This window comes from Tamandua tetradactyla, chromosome 7 (assembly GCF_023851605.1).
Source record: "Tamandua tetradactyla isolate mTamTet1 chromosome 7, mTamTet1.pri, whole genome shotgun sequence".
NCBI classification, from domain to species: domain Eukaryota; kingdom Metazoa; phylum Chordata; class Mammalia; order Pilosa; family Myrmecophagidae; genus Tamandua; species Tamandua tetradactyla.
The window spans coordinates 81,771,019-81,784,956 of record NC_135333.1 but is presented as its reverse complement, the minus strand read 5'-3'; the positions used below and the strand labels follow the sequence as shown (position 1 = coordinate 81,784,956).

At 39.0% G+C, this 13,938-nt stretch overlaps 1 protein-coding gene across 7 annotated transcripts in view; it reads right to left on the bottom strand.

Annotated features, from left to right (window-relative positions):
* The window catches only part of PLEKHA5 (pleckstrin homology domain containing A5), a 303,484-nt gene that overhangs the window by 207,785 nt on the left and 81,761 nt on the right, over nucleotides 1-13,938 (bottom strand). The window lies entirely within an intron of this gene.

The window sequence follows — 13,938 nt, the reverse complement described above, 5'->3', positions numbered from 1 at the left end:
AGTGAAATAAGCCAGACACAAAAAGACAAATATTGCAGAATCTCAATGATGAGAAATAATTAAGAGTAAGCAAACTCATAGAGTCAAGAACCCAGTATATAAGTTACCAGATAATGAGACAGGGGTAGAGAATAAGGAGTTAATGAGTAAAACGTACAGAATTCCTATTTAGGATTATGGAAAGGTTTTGTTAATGGATGGTGGTGATGGTAGCACAACACTGTGCATATAATTAACACTAGTGAATTATATATTTGAATGTGGTTAAAAGGGAAAATTTTAAATTTTATAAACATTACCAGAGTAAGAAAATATATATCCATGGAACTGCACAACACAAAGAGTGAAACTGAAATTAATCTATGGACTATGGTTGACAGTTATAAAAACGAGTTTTCATAAATTGTAAGAAATGTACCACACCAATACAAGGTATAAATAATAGGACTGTAGGTGGGAATCCTGTGTTTTATGTATGGTTGTTCTGTAAATCCACAATGTATTAGTCAGGGTTCTCCAGGGAAAGGAATGAAAGGAGAGATCTGTAAATATGAGACTTTTTATAAAAGTGTCACACAACTGTGCGGATGTATGAGCCCAAATTCTGTAGGGCAGGTCGCAAGCTGGTAACTCCAATGGAGGTTCACAATGAATTCTTCAGGAGAGGCTGGTTGGCTCAAGTAGAGATGAAATTGTCTCTTCTGACCTCTACTTTTTAAAGTCTTCTACTGACTGGATTAAATGTATGTCATTGTTGAGGACACTCTCCTTAATTGATCATAGATGTAATCAGTCATAGATGCAATCAACTTACTAATGATTTAAATCCACGAAATGTCCTGCAGTAATGGTTAGACCAGTGCTTGCTTAACCACACAACTTGGCACCATCACCTGGCCAAGTTGACACATAAACCTAATGATGTCAACTTGGCAGCCATACCTTAAACCATACTTAATCTCCAAATAAAAAACAATAACAGACATATTTTTTTGCCTAACAATACTCAACTGTCCTGTGTACAACCAGAAATGCACTCAATCACTCCAGAATATGGTGCCAAGTCCTTGGATAAAATTCACACTTGATATACTATAACTTAAATACTATGGCATGAACAATACAATTTATAAAGGGGATAAGATAGAGAAGAAAATAAAGACATCCGCCTTATACAAATACAAACTTACTTATAAACAAGGAAGAAATAGTCATACTATTATAGTCCTTGTGTCTGCAATCAGTCATGTGGTTATAGTGTGTACTTATCACTATCTTTTTCCACTACCCAAAATCCATGTTCCTTTTACCCTCAGGCAGCATGTCAGCTAGCCAGGTTGTCTGGTGGAGTAACTCAAACCTTCATTCCTGAAGTTTCTGGGCCACTGGTAGTCTTGCCTGGATTAGGTTGCTGAAGTTTTCCATTGATTTTAACCACAGGGCATGGTAGTATCAAGAGAATCCCAAGGGGAACTCCTATGTTCCAGGCAAACTCTTTTTTATTTCCATTGTATACAGCTGCAGTCCTATTTCCCCTGATAGTCAGGCGCAATCATCCCAGCCAGTACAGTAATCCACTTCTTTGCCTGTTGATCCAGAGGTATGAGAAGCCCAAATTGGCCAGGTAGCAGTCTTAGCTTCCAGTTCAATGGAATCATTGTTGTGTCTCCTGGTGGAACCACTTCTTCTGAAACTAAAACCTATAAACTAACAGAGTTTAAAGCTGCAGGATCAGGAAGCAAAAATTTTTCTAGTGGATCACTAGGAGTCACAGTAAATAGTAACACTTCTATTTCCACCCCTTCATTCCTGGACCTGTGAATCTTGGCTATGGGAGAAACAGCACTATACAGTGGACACCAATTCAGGGCATCTACAGCCTCCTGGAGAATATCGCCCCAGCCCCGCCAGGTATTGCCACTTAGTTGGCACTTAGTTAATAGTCTTCAAAAGGCCATTCTACTATCCTATCAATCCAGCTGCTTCAGGCTGATGGGGAACAGGGTAAGAACAGAGAATGTCATGAGCATGTTCATTCCCACAATTCATTTGCTGTGAAGAGGGTTCCTTAAGCAGAGGCAATGCTGTGTGGAAAAGCATAACAGTGGATAAGGCATTCTGTAAGTCCATGGATAATGGTGTTGGCAGAAGCAATGCATGCAGGAAAGGCACACCTAGATCTGGAGTATGTGCCTATTTCAGTTAGAACAAATCATTGCCCTTTATATGCTGGAAGTGGTCCAGTGTGATCAACTGCCACCAGGGAGCAGGCTGATCACCTTGGGCAATGGTGCCATATCAGGGACTGAGTGTGGGGCTCTGCTACTGGCAGATGGGCACTCAGCAATGGCTGTAGCCAGATCAGCCTTGGCAAGTGGAAGTCCATGTTGCTGAGCCCATGCATAATCTCCATCCCTACCACCATGACCACTTTGTTCATGAGCCCACTAGGCAATGAAAGGAGGAGCTGGGGAAAGAGGCTGACTGGTATCCACAGAACGGGTCATCTTATTTACTTGATTATTCAAAGCTTCCTCTGCTAAAGTCATATGATGAGCAATCACATGGGACACAGATATCTTCATGTTTTTTACCCATTCAGAAAGGTCTATCCACATACCTCTCCCCCCAAACTCTTTGTCACCAATTTTCCAATCACGCTTCTTCAAAGTCCCTGCCCATTTAGCTAAATCATTAGGAACAGCCCATGAGTCAGTACACAAATGCACCTATGGCCATTTCTCCTTCCAAACAAAATGAACAACCAAGTGCATTGCTTAAAGTTCCACTCACTGGGAGAACTTCCTCTCTCCAACGTTCTCAGGGAAATCCCAGAAAGGGGCTGCAGTGTTACAGCTGTCCAATTGGGCGTTATGCGCATGTCATACAGAACCATCTGCAAACCAGGCTCCAGTTTTCTCTTCCTCACTCAAATGATTGAGTAAGGAACTTCCCAAGAGACCACAGTTCTGGGCTGGGAAAGAGAAGGTAATGTGGCAGGAGTGAGAGCCAATGGGCATTTGGGCCACTTCCTCATGTAACTAACTCATGCCTTTAGGACCTGCTCAAGCCCTATCTCATGTATACCACAGCCACATTATGATGGAGTGCTGCTGTGCACACCCAACTTTATGGCTTGGTAAGTCAGACAACACCCAATTCATAATGGGGAATGCAGATCTCATGGTAACTTGGTGGACCATGGTTAAGCATTCAAATCTCTACTAAGGTCCAAAAGCAGGTCAAAAGCTATTTTTCAAAAGGAGAGTAGTTATCTGCAGAGGACGGCAAGGCTTTACTCCAGATTCTCAAGAGCCTGTATTGTGATTCTCCTATAGGAGCTTGCCAATGGCTCCAGACAGTACCTCTATTTGTCACTGACACTTCTAGCACCCTTGAATCTGCTGGATCATATGACCAAAATGTCAGAGCAGCTTGTACAGTAGCCTAGACCTGTTGCAAAGCCTCCAGTTGTTCAGGTCACCACTCAAAACGAGCAACTTTTCTGGTCACTCAGTAAATGCGCTGGAATAGTGCACCCAAATAAGGACTTTATTATCTCCAAAATCCAAAGAGAACAACTAGGTGTTATACCTTTTTTTTTGGTCAGAGAAGGGGCCAGATGCAACAACTTATCCTTCATCTTAGAAAGGATGTCTCAACATGCGCCACACCACTGGACCCCTAGAAATTTCACTGAGGTGGAAGGCCCCTGTAATTATCTCCCATCCTCTGACATGCAAATCACCTTATCGTAAGTCTAGAGTATTGCTATTTCTTGCTCACTAAGTCCAATCAACATGATATCATCAATATGATGGACCAGTGTGATGTTTTATGGGACAGAGAAACAAATTAAGGTCCCTGAAGACAAGATTATGGCATAGAGTTGGAGAGTTGATATATTCTTGAAGTAGGACAATGAAAGTATAGGCTGGGCTTACCAGCTGAAGACAAACTGTTTTCAGTGGTCCTTACTAACAGCAATTGAGAAACAATAATTTTCCAGATCAATAGATGCATACCAGGTATCAGGGGATGTGCTGATTTGCTCAAGCAATTACACTACATCTGGAACAGCAGCTCCAATTGGAGTCACCATCCAGTTAAGTTTACAATAATCCACTGCATCTACCACAACCATCTGTTCTCTGCACAGGCCAAACAGGAGTGTTGAATGGGGATGTGGCAGGAATCACACTTGTTTTAGTTTGCTAATGCTGCTAGAATGCAACATACAGAAATGGAATGACTTACAAAGGAGATTTATTAAGTTGCAAGTTTACAGTTCTAAGGCCTTGAAATGTCCAAACTAAGGTATCCAGAAAAAGATACCTTATACTTCCAGAGAAAGGCCGAATGGGGTCTAGGCTTCCTCTGTGACACGGGAAGAAGGCATGTGGCTGGTGTCTGCTGTTCCTTGTTCCTGGTTCTGTTGCTTCCAGCTCCTGATTTCAGTAGCTTCCTTTCTAAGCATCTGTGCGCCTTTACTGAGCTTCTCTGTGGCAAAATCCTGTGTTCTGGCTTGCTTAGCATCTCATGGTAAAGCACATGGTGACATCTGCTGGGCTCTGTATCTCTAAACATCCATGTCTAGGCATCTGCTCTTTCTGTCGGCACTCCAAGCATCTCCAAATGTCTGTGTCTATATCAGTTCTGATTCCTATCTAGCTTATGTTAGCTTTCTCAGCTCCTGGCATCTCATGGGCTTCTGCATTTCCAAACATCTATGTCTGTGTCTGCATCTGCAGTTTCTCCAAAATGTTTCCCCTTTTAAAAGACTCCAGTAAACTAATCAAGAACCACCTTAAATGGGTAGGGTTACATTTCCATCTAATCAAAAGGTCACGCCCACAACTGAGCATGCCACATCTCCATGGAAACAATCCAATCAAAGATTCCACCCTAAAGAGTAGGTCTGCCCCCACAAGATTGGATTAGGAAAAGAACACAGCTCTTCTGCGGTATATAACAGTTTCAAACTAGCACGCTATCCCTGCATTCCTCAAATCCTTGATGGTAGCACTAATCTCTGAAATTCCTCCAGCAATCCAGTATTGCTTCTGATTTATTATTTTGCTAGGTAGGGGTAGTTGTAGTGGTTTCTACTTGGCCTTTCCTATCATAATAGCCCTTACGCCACCATTCAGGGAACCAATTTAGGGATTCTGCCAGATGCTGTGTATGTCTATTCCAATTATTAATTCCAGAACCAGCTAAATAACCACAGAATGGGCCCAGGAATTCCACTGAACCACCATGATAATGGAACTAAGCTAAAACTCCATTGACCACCTACCTTCATAAACCCCTACTCTGACTGGTGGACCAGAGTGACATTTTGGCTCACCTGGAATTAATATCACGTCTGATTCAGTGTCTAATAATTTCTTAAATATCTGATAATTTCCTTTTCTCCAATGCATAGTTATGCTGGTAAACAGCCATAGGGCTCTTTGGGGAAGGCTGGGAAGAAAGTTAACAATATAAATTTTTGGCAGGGTGATAGGGTCCTTCCCCAAATGAGCCTGGCCTTCCCCTCACTCAAGGGGATCCACAGGCCTATGGATCTGTGAAGTATCTCAGTCTGTTTCTGAAATTCAAGTTAGATGTCTATTCACTGGATCTAGAACTCTTCTGCTTACTCAGATCAAGTAGGAATTTAGTAGATTGCCCATCTATTTTACTTCTAGGCACCCCAAGATCTACTAGCCAATGCCATAAGTCTAGGTGAGTCAGATTTTTTGACTGCTGCGCTGAGTCTGCTGTCCAGTAAGGTAGCCATGCCCACTTTGTCTTTGGCAATTAAGTGCTCCCATGTGGCTTCGACCAACTTGGGATCTGATCATCCCCATTGTATTTAAGGTTTCCAGCCCAGTGACAGCAGTTCCCACAGTTATATTTGACTTACAGAGAAGGGTGACTACATGCTCTTCAGGGAAGATGGAATTAGTCTCACAAATTTATTCCTCACCATCCTGGTGAAAATCGTGTCCTCTGGACATTCCTGGGATGTGTGAGCGAGCCTTCTTGGGAGAAATCCACTCTAACATTTCAATCTCTCTAAGCCTTTGGATTCCTTATTTATATTATACCATGGAAGTTCTGGCATTTTAACCCTAAGTAATGTTGGCCACTTTTTGATCCATGTTTCAGCCACCCACTCAAACAAACTGTTAATGCCCTTTCTAACCCCTCAAGCTTGAATCCAGAATCTCTGCTTAGTGGGCCCATATCAATAAATTCAGTCTAATCCACATGTATGCTCCTTCCACCATTATCCCACACCCTTAATAGTCATACCCACACATATTCTCCAGATTTCTGTCTATATAAATTGAAAAACTCATGCAGGTCTTTTGGAGTATAGTGTACCTCCTCATGGGTCACACTTTGTACCTCACCTTTCAGGGCCTGTTTGGACTTTAGTCTAGTTATAGGTCCAGAAGAAAAGAGGGGTAGTTGGGGGGTAGATCATGAAAAGAGTTAGAAGTATCTTTCAAGCTCAATTACTTCAGGGCATTCCATTACAGTTTCATGTGGTGAAAGAGGATTAATCTCTCCAGACAGAGGAGTGAGTGCTGTTTCCTCAATGGAGGTGGTTACAGGTTCAGCAGGCACTGAAGGGTTAATCTCCTCAGGTGGAGTTTGGATGGCCAGCTCCTCAAGGGCAGAACTGAGGTTGAGAAGCTGTTTTCTCATGGCTGGCTGGATGAAGCCTACCTGTCTACTCAGGGCAGATCATTACAGGTTTATCTAGCAAAGACTCAGTGGAATCCAGGGTTTCAATATTCCCACAGCCATCATTATCAACACATAATCCTAACCCAATTTTCAGGATCCCTTTCTGTGCTGGTTTGTAATGCTGTATGGACCCTAGAAAAGCAATGTTTTAAAACTAATTCCATTTTGTAAAGGTAGCCATTTCTTCTAATACCTATTCAATACAGAATGTTTGAAACTGTAATCAGATCGTCTCACCGGAGACATGATTTAATCAAGAATGGCTGTTAGGTTGAATTAGCTGATGACATGTCTCTATGCATTTGGGTGTGTCTTGATAAGTTTCTGGAGTCCTATAAAAGAGGAAGCACTTTGGAAATGAAGGAGATTTGGAGAGAGTAGAGAGTGCTACAATACCACGAAGCAGAGAGGCCATGAGCCAGCGACCTCTGGAGATAAAGAAGGAAAATGCCTCCCAGGGAGCTTCATGAAACTGGAAGCCAAGAGAGAAAGCTAGCAGATGACACCATGTTCGCCATGGGCCCTTTCACTTGAGAAAGAAACTGTGAACTTCATTGGCGTTCTTGAACCAAGGTATCTTTTCTTGGATGCCTCAGATTGGACATTTCTATAGACTTGTTTTAATTGGGACATTTTCTCAGCCTTAGAACTGTAAACTAGCAACTTAAATTCCCCTTTTTAAAAGTCATTCTGTTTCTGGTATATTGCATTCCAGCAGCTAGCAAGCTAGAACACTTTCCTTCCCAATCAATACCCTCATTTTAACAGCAGACACCCTGCAAGGTTTAGAATTTAGTTTATAGTAAATCTGCTACTCATACAGTGAGACTTTGGGTCTGGTTTTCAGAAATCTTAAGTCTCTGTAACCACAGGAAATAAGATTTTCTTTCAGGGCAGACAAAAACTTTTACATCTTTCATAGGTTGCTCTGGTGCAAATTCGAAGCCTTCAGCTCATCCCTTTCTTTTATAACTGTCTTCTACCCTCTCATTAAGGGCTGCAGTAAAAGAGTAAGACCCACTTTGAATTGCGTGGGTCACATTTCAATTGAAACAATCTAACCAAAATGTCCCACCCACAAGAATGGATTAAAAGAACACAGCCTTTTCTGGAGTACATAACAGCTCCACAACACCACACACAAATTCTCTAAAAAAAAAGAGCACCGAATTGTGAGTGTACACTATGAGTACAATATACAGACATATTTATATAAAAGAATAAAGGGTGGAAGGGAACTGGGAGAAATGAAAATAACTACTGTGTGATAGTAGTTTTATTGGTACACATTTTTCTTTCTCAATTTCCTCTAATGCTTTAACAAACTGCCTTAATAAAAAAAAAAAAAAAAGTGATGTGAACTTCAGAAATGAAGGATGAGAGGTTACTTATAAGATCATTAGAGGGAAATCTATTTCAATTCTATTTTTGCAGAAAGGTATTGATTCACATTAAACTGGGATTAAATGTCCAACAATAAAAGAGGTCTTTTTCCTTTACGATCTGTTGAAAGGGGAAAAAAAGATGATCTTATAAACACATACAACTGGTGAAATAAAACTTAAAACACAATGAAAACCAGTTAAATTACTCATTTAGTATCTTTAAGGCCAGGTTTAACATTAACCTGAAATATTTACCCTACGACCCTTTCCATATTCCACTTAAGAAGTTAAGAACAAAGCTCACCCAAGAAGTACGGTTTATTCAATTTCTGACCTAGTTGTCTTACACATTAATTATGCCACAACCAATGACAAAGATAAAAATGCTGCCATTAATCATCTTCTAAACTGCTACCTCACAAGTGTTCTCCATATAATGAAAAGTTTTTACCTCATTCATTCCTCATTTTTCAACTATCATCATTTAGAAACAAAATACTTGCAGAAACTTTGATACCCAGTGGTACTGTGAAGGTTTTTTTAAATTCAGGAGGGAAAAAAAGAAATGACATTCTAGACATATGACTCACAAAAGATATTCAATCACACAGGAAAGTGCACATACTTGAACTTTACCAACAAACGAAATTAGGCGAGAAAGGTAGTTCAAAATACTTCAATCTGGGTTTCTTCCTGATCCAGTTTTATACTTCAATGCAGGATTTATATGTTGGGTGCTTCCTAAAATGGCCCACTCAGTGCTAGAGGTTGGTAAGTAGCTCTAGAACATTTACACAGTTATGATACATAATGGATAGTATATACAGATAAAGTATATATCTTTCATATTTTATATTTTGCTTTTTCTCTACATATAGTATTTAACACTCATTTCTTACCTCACACCATTGAGTGAGGAATGAGAGGAAAATAATAGGAACAGTTTACAAGAAAGAGCAGAGAAAGAGTTACACAAAGTAGAAGCAAACAAAAAGAATTCCAAGTTAGAAGTAAGGAATTGTTTAGAAATATGCTCAGTCCAAGTGCTATCCGGTTGAATACAGACCTGTTTTTTACTCGAGTCCCTTTCCCAGGAGGGCACAGAAGACAAAGTTTGAAAAAATGTCACTGTGTCAACACATACGCAACTACGAAAACGGGGCATGGCTGGAAAGGTCCACTAATATCTTCTCCAAATTATTTATTTTCTGGATTTACAAACTTTGTCTCACATTTTAACACTGATGAATTTGATTTCATCTTAGATTCAATTTCTGCATCTTAGTCTTTTTTCTTTCTTTTTTCTAAGAAGGTCTATATTAAACTACTGGTGAATCTTACAGACTCTGAAGGGAATATACAACTCGAGTCTACCGCTAATAGACAGGCGCAGTCAATTTGGCACTGTCGTACAAATCACTGTCAAGTGGATGGAGAAAGGCCAGAAGACTCTGGAGTGCCTCCCAGCACTGGACAGGGAGATGTCTCAGATTCCCTTCAATGTAATATTAATCACTAGGAACCAAGTAGGCAAGTAACACTAACTTCATTCATCTCTGGTGGCTTTAATTTACAACTGTCTTTTTTTTTTGTCTCTTCAATTTGATAATCTTTAAATAGCAATTACTGAGCTTTTACTTTGGTTCAAAGAAAAATCTGTTAAGTTCACCACCTGTGCTTTTACCAATTGTACCACATTAGCAAACACTGTTAAAACCATTATTGATTACTCAATTTTTTAAATGGTAGAAACAACATGACAGATGCTTTAAAGGACTACTATCAGAATAAAATAAATCAAGTAAACGGTTTTATGTTGACAAATTATTTCACAAAAATAACTATGTATTTTATTATTTGCATATCTACTATGTGCCAGGAACTTCAAGGATATTATTTTACCCTTGTATGGCAATGGTTAATCACACTGTACAGAAAAAAGGAAGAGGCTAGCAGCAGGTCTGGGATTCAATGCCAAGTCTGTGATTCCGAAGCCCAGCAGTCTTCACTTTATCAGGTTACTCCATAGCTTACTGATTCCTATTTTACCATTATTGATTTACATTTTACTGTCTTTCTGAATGTAACACATCTTTGTAAGAAATCTCAAAGTTCAGTATTATCCACTACTATTAAAACTTTCACTCACTTGAATAATTCTTTTGTTGTAATCTGCAATAAAGCATTATAAAAATCAGAATGCATATATGCACATGAGAAGGGGAACATATGGAAAGGTGCAAAATTTTAACTATTTGATATTTAAATGAAAGCAAAAATATTGGTGTTAAATATCTTCTCCCCAAAAGAAATGGCTAGACAGCCACTTGTAAATCACTGCAATAAAATGCCTTCAGGGCCTTGTGGTTTCTACAGATGCACAACTGATTTGTTTCATCTATGTTATAAATAAGGCATAACTCAATTTGGCTGTACAATCTCAGAGGCTTTATTTTGTATTAGAAGAGCCTATTTAGACATGAAACAATATTTTTTTTCCATTGACCAAATCCAAATACACAATTTCAATGAAAAGTAAATCCCAAAAAACGTTAAGTCAACCAAAGAAAATACTTCAAAAAAAAGAAGCAAAATATCTACCTCAAACAGCTTAAATCCTGAAGCCAATCAAAAGGTTGTCTCTATTCAGTAGAAATCTATGGTTCAAAAGTAATCAAGAATTCCTTCTGGGAATGGGGGGTGGGAAGCAAAAAACAGAAGCTTTCAACCAGCATGAAGTTGTTTTTAGTCTCTGCAGAAACTGATATACCATAATTTCAGACAAAATAGAAATACAACCTGCAGAAAAACAGGGTATTTTCAATGATCAGTAAGAACCTACATTACTATCTGTGCCCTACAGAAGGTCAAGGGAGCGGCAAAAATCTCTAACCATACAACAATGGGTAGAGGTGGACAATCTCAGGAGAGTTGGGTGATCTTCCCCAACAATATTTTGAGAAAATCCCAAGCCTCCCCAGTTAGGAGCTCAACTGTAGCAATGATTGAGAGCTAGAATTCTTCTGAGAAGCTGGAGCAAAATGGAAAGAACATATGAAAATCAAGATTCCTGGAGTTGAGAAGATGAAAGGAACATGTAGTATATACCAATAGGGGTGGCTCATCATCTCACCTCATGATTCTCCTGACTCTTAGACAAACAAGCCAGGTCTATGCTATTAGGTAGAGGCATGAGAAACTGCTGATTGTGTGGGTCAAAAAACAGTATAATAATGGTAAAGAAATACGATTCAATGGTACCCTGTAACTATCTTTTTGTCCATCCAGCAAATCAGATTATCTCTCTTGGAAATTTGAGACTTGAAGAGACAATCAGGGCTGTCTCATCTTAATAGGAGCAAACAGTTCAGAAGATCCCACTGCTCAAATTTCCAGATTACTACCCTGCCCAAAGTTTAGTTTTGTAGCAATTCCTCTGAGACTGCAGGCCCCCAAGAATTCTTTCAATAACCAATTTTAATAAATAACTTTAAGTTAGATTTAGTTTCTGTTCTTCGTAAACAAAGGAACTTGACAAATATCAACTGTGAGCCAGGGAAGCCAGACAGGTAATTCCAGTGGACCCTTGTGTTAGCAGCCCAACACCCAAGTTTTGTTTTTCTTTCTGTTGTTCACAAAACTTGAGCATGACTGCTGATACAGCAAAGCACAGCAAGCAAGCAAGCTTCTCTCTTTCTTCTTGCACACACCTTATAATTGTTGTACATATACAAATTTGCTCAAAGCATATCATGTAAACTAAGGGTGAAAATAATGTTAACAAAACATCTAGCAAGGCTCAAGGACTTTGGTTATATTTTATTATTTTATTTTTTTGCATTGGGCAGGCACCGGGAATTGAACCCGGGTCTCCAGCATGGCTGGCGAGAATTCTGCCACTGAGCTACCATTGTACCACCCTATATTTTATTTTTAATAGTATCGTGAACAGTCACAAGTCACAATGCTAAATAAATTAAAATGATATAAACACTCAAAAATAAATTAAAAAAACACACAGTGAAGCACAGTCCCTACACAGTTATCTTGACCTCAATTCCCACTAAAAAATCTATTTGAGCTTCTATCAGCACTCAACCTGGCAGGTATGGCCATTTCTCCCATGACTCAGTTGTAAGATGCCAGAAAGAACACACAAAATAGCAGCCAAATAGAGCCCACATGAATTAAGAGGAAAACTTTAACCGGAACCCAGCAAGGAGTGTGGAGAATATTATCCAAAATCTAATAGCATACCACACCCTCTGAGCCAATAAAAGGAATTTCACTTCCTCCATAATATAGTATTAACTGCCTGGTGATGCTGCTTTTATGAGGCAATGTGGCTGACTCTGCTTCACCCAGCTCAGAGAACCGATGTTTTTGACCTTACTCCAATCTAGTTAATAATCCTAAAGATATTTTAAAATGCTTCCTAATAGTTTTCTATATTTTCATGCAATTCTATATATTTAAGAAAAAACAAAAAACCAATGTACGCTGGTTTGAAATGACGCATGTACCCTAGAAAAGCCATGTTTTAATCCTAATCCCTTTTTGTAAAGGCAGCTGTTTCTTCTAATCCTTATTCAGTATTGAATGCCTGAAACTGTAATTAGATCATCTCCCTGGTGATATGATTTAATCAAGTGTGGTTGTTAAACTGAATTAGGTAGAGGCGTGACCCCACTCATTTGGGTGGGTCTTGATTAGTTTCTGAAGTCCTATAAAAGAGGAAACATTTTGGAGAATGAAAGAAATTCAGAGACAGTAGAGAATGCTGCAGCACCATGAAGCAGAGTCCACAGCCGGCAACCTTTGGAGATGAAGAAGGAAAACACCTCCCAGGGAGTTTCATGAACCAGGAAGCCAGGAGAGAAAGCTAGCAGATGTCGCCATGCTTGCTACGTGCCCTTCCAGCTGAGAGAGAAACCGTGACTGTGTTCACTATGTGCCTTCTCATTTGAGAGAGAAACCCTGAACTTCATCGGCCTTCTTGAACCAAGGTATCTTTCCCTGGATGCCTTAGACTGGACATTTCTACAGACTTGTTCTAATTGGAACATTTTCTCGGCCTTAGAACTGTAAATTAGCAACCTATTAAATTTCCTTTTTTAAAAGCCATTCTGTTTCTGGTATATTGCATTCTGGCAGCTAGCAAACTAGAACAGAATGCTACTGGGATAACTAACCAACCATTTGGTAAAAAAATACAGTTAGATTCTATACATCAAAATCACTTCCAGATACATTTGATATGTTAAATATTAAAAATAAAAACATAAAAAATATAGAAGAAAATATAGATACTGACTTTATAAATCTAAGGGTAAATAATGTACAAATACAACACCAAAAGCAAAAACCAAAGAAAAAAAAAAGAAAAAAAATTATTGACAATATTAAAACAAAAACTTCTATGGCAACAAAGAAACAAGGCAAAATAAAAGGAAAAACTTTTACCATTTAAAAAATCAATAAGAAACTAACATACCAAACAAAATGGACACTAACAAAACCTAAAAATTGGCCTGCCTTTTGACTCATCAATTCTACTGCTAATAATTTATCCTAAGGGAATTATTAGACATGTACAAAGACGAAATATCAAGGATAGTCACTGTAGCATTAATAATAGCAAAATAAAAAAGAGAAGAAAATAAAGAAAACCATCAACATGAACATGTTAAATTATGATTCATCCCATCTGCTCAATGAAATAATGTGCTGCCATTAAAAACATTAATAAGATCTATATATATTTACATGAAAAGATAGCCACAATGTAGTGCTAAGTGGGAGGGGAAAA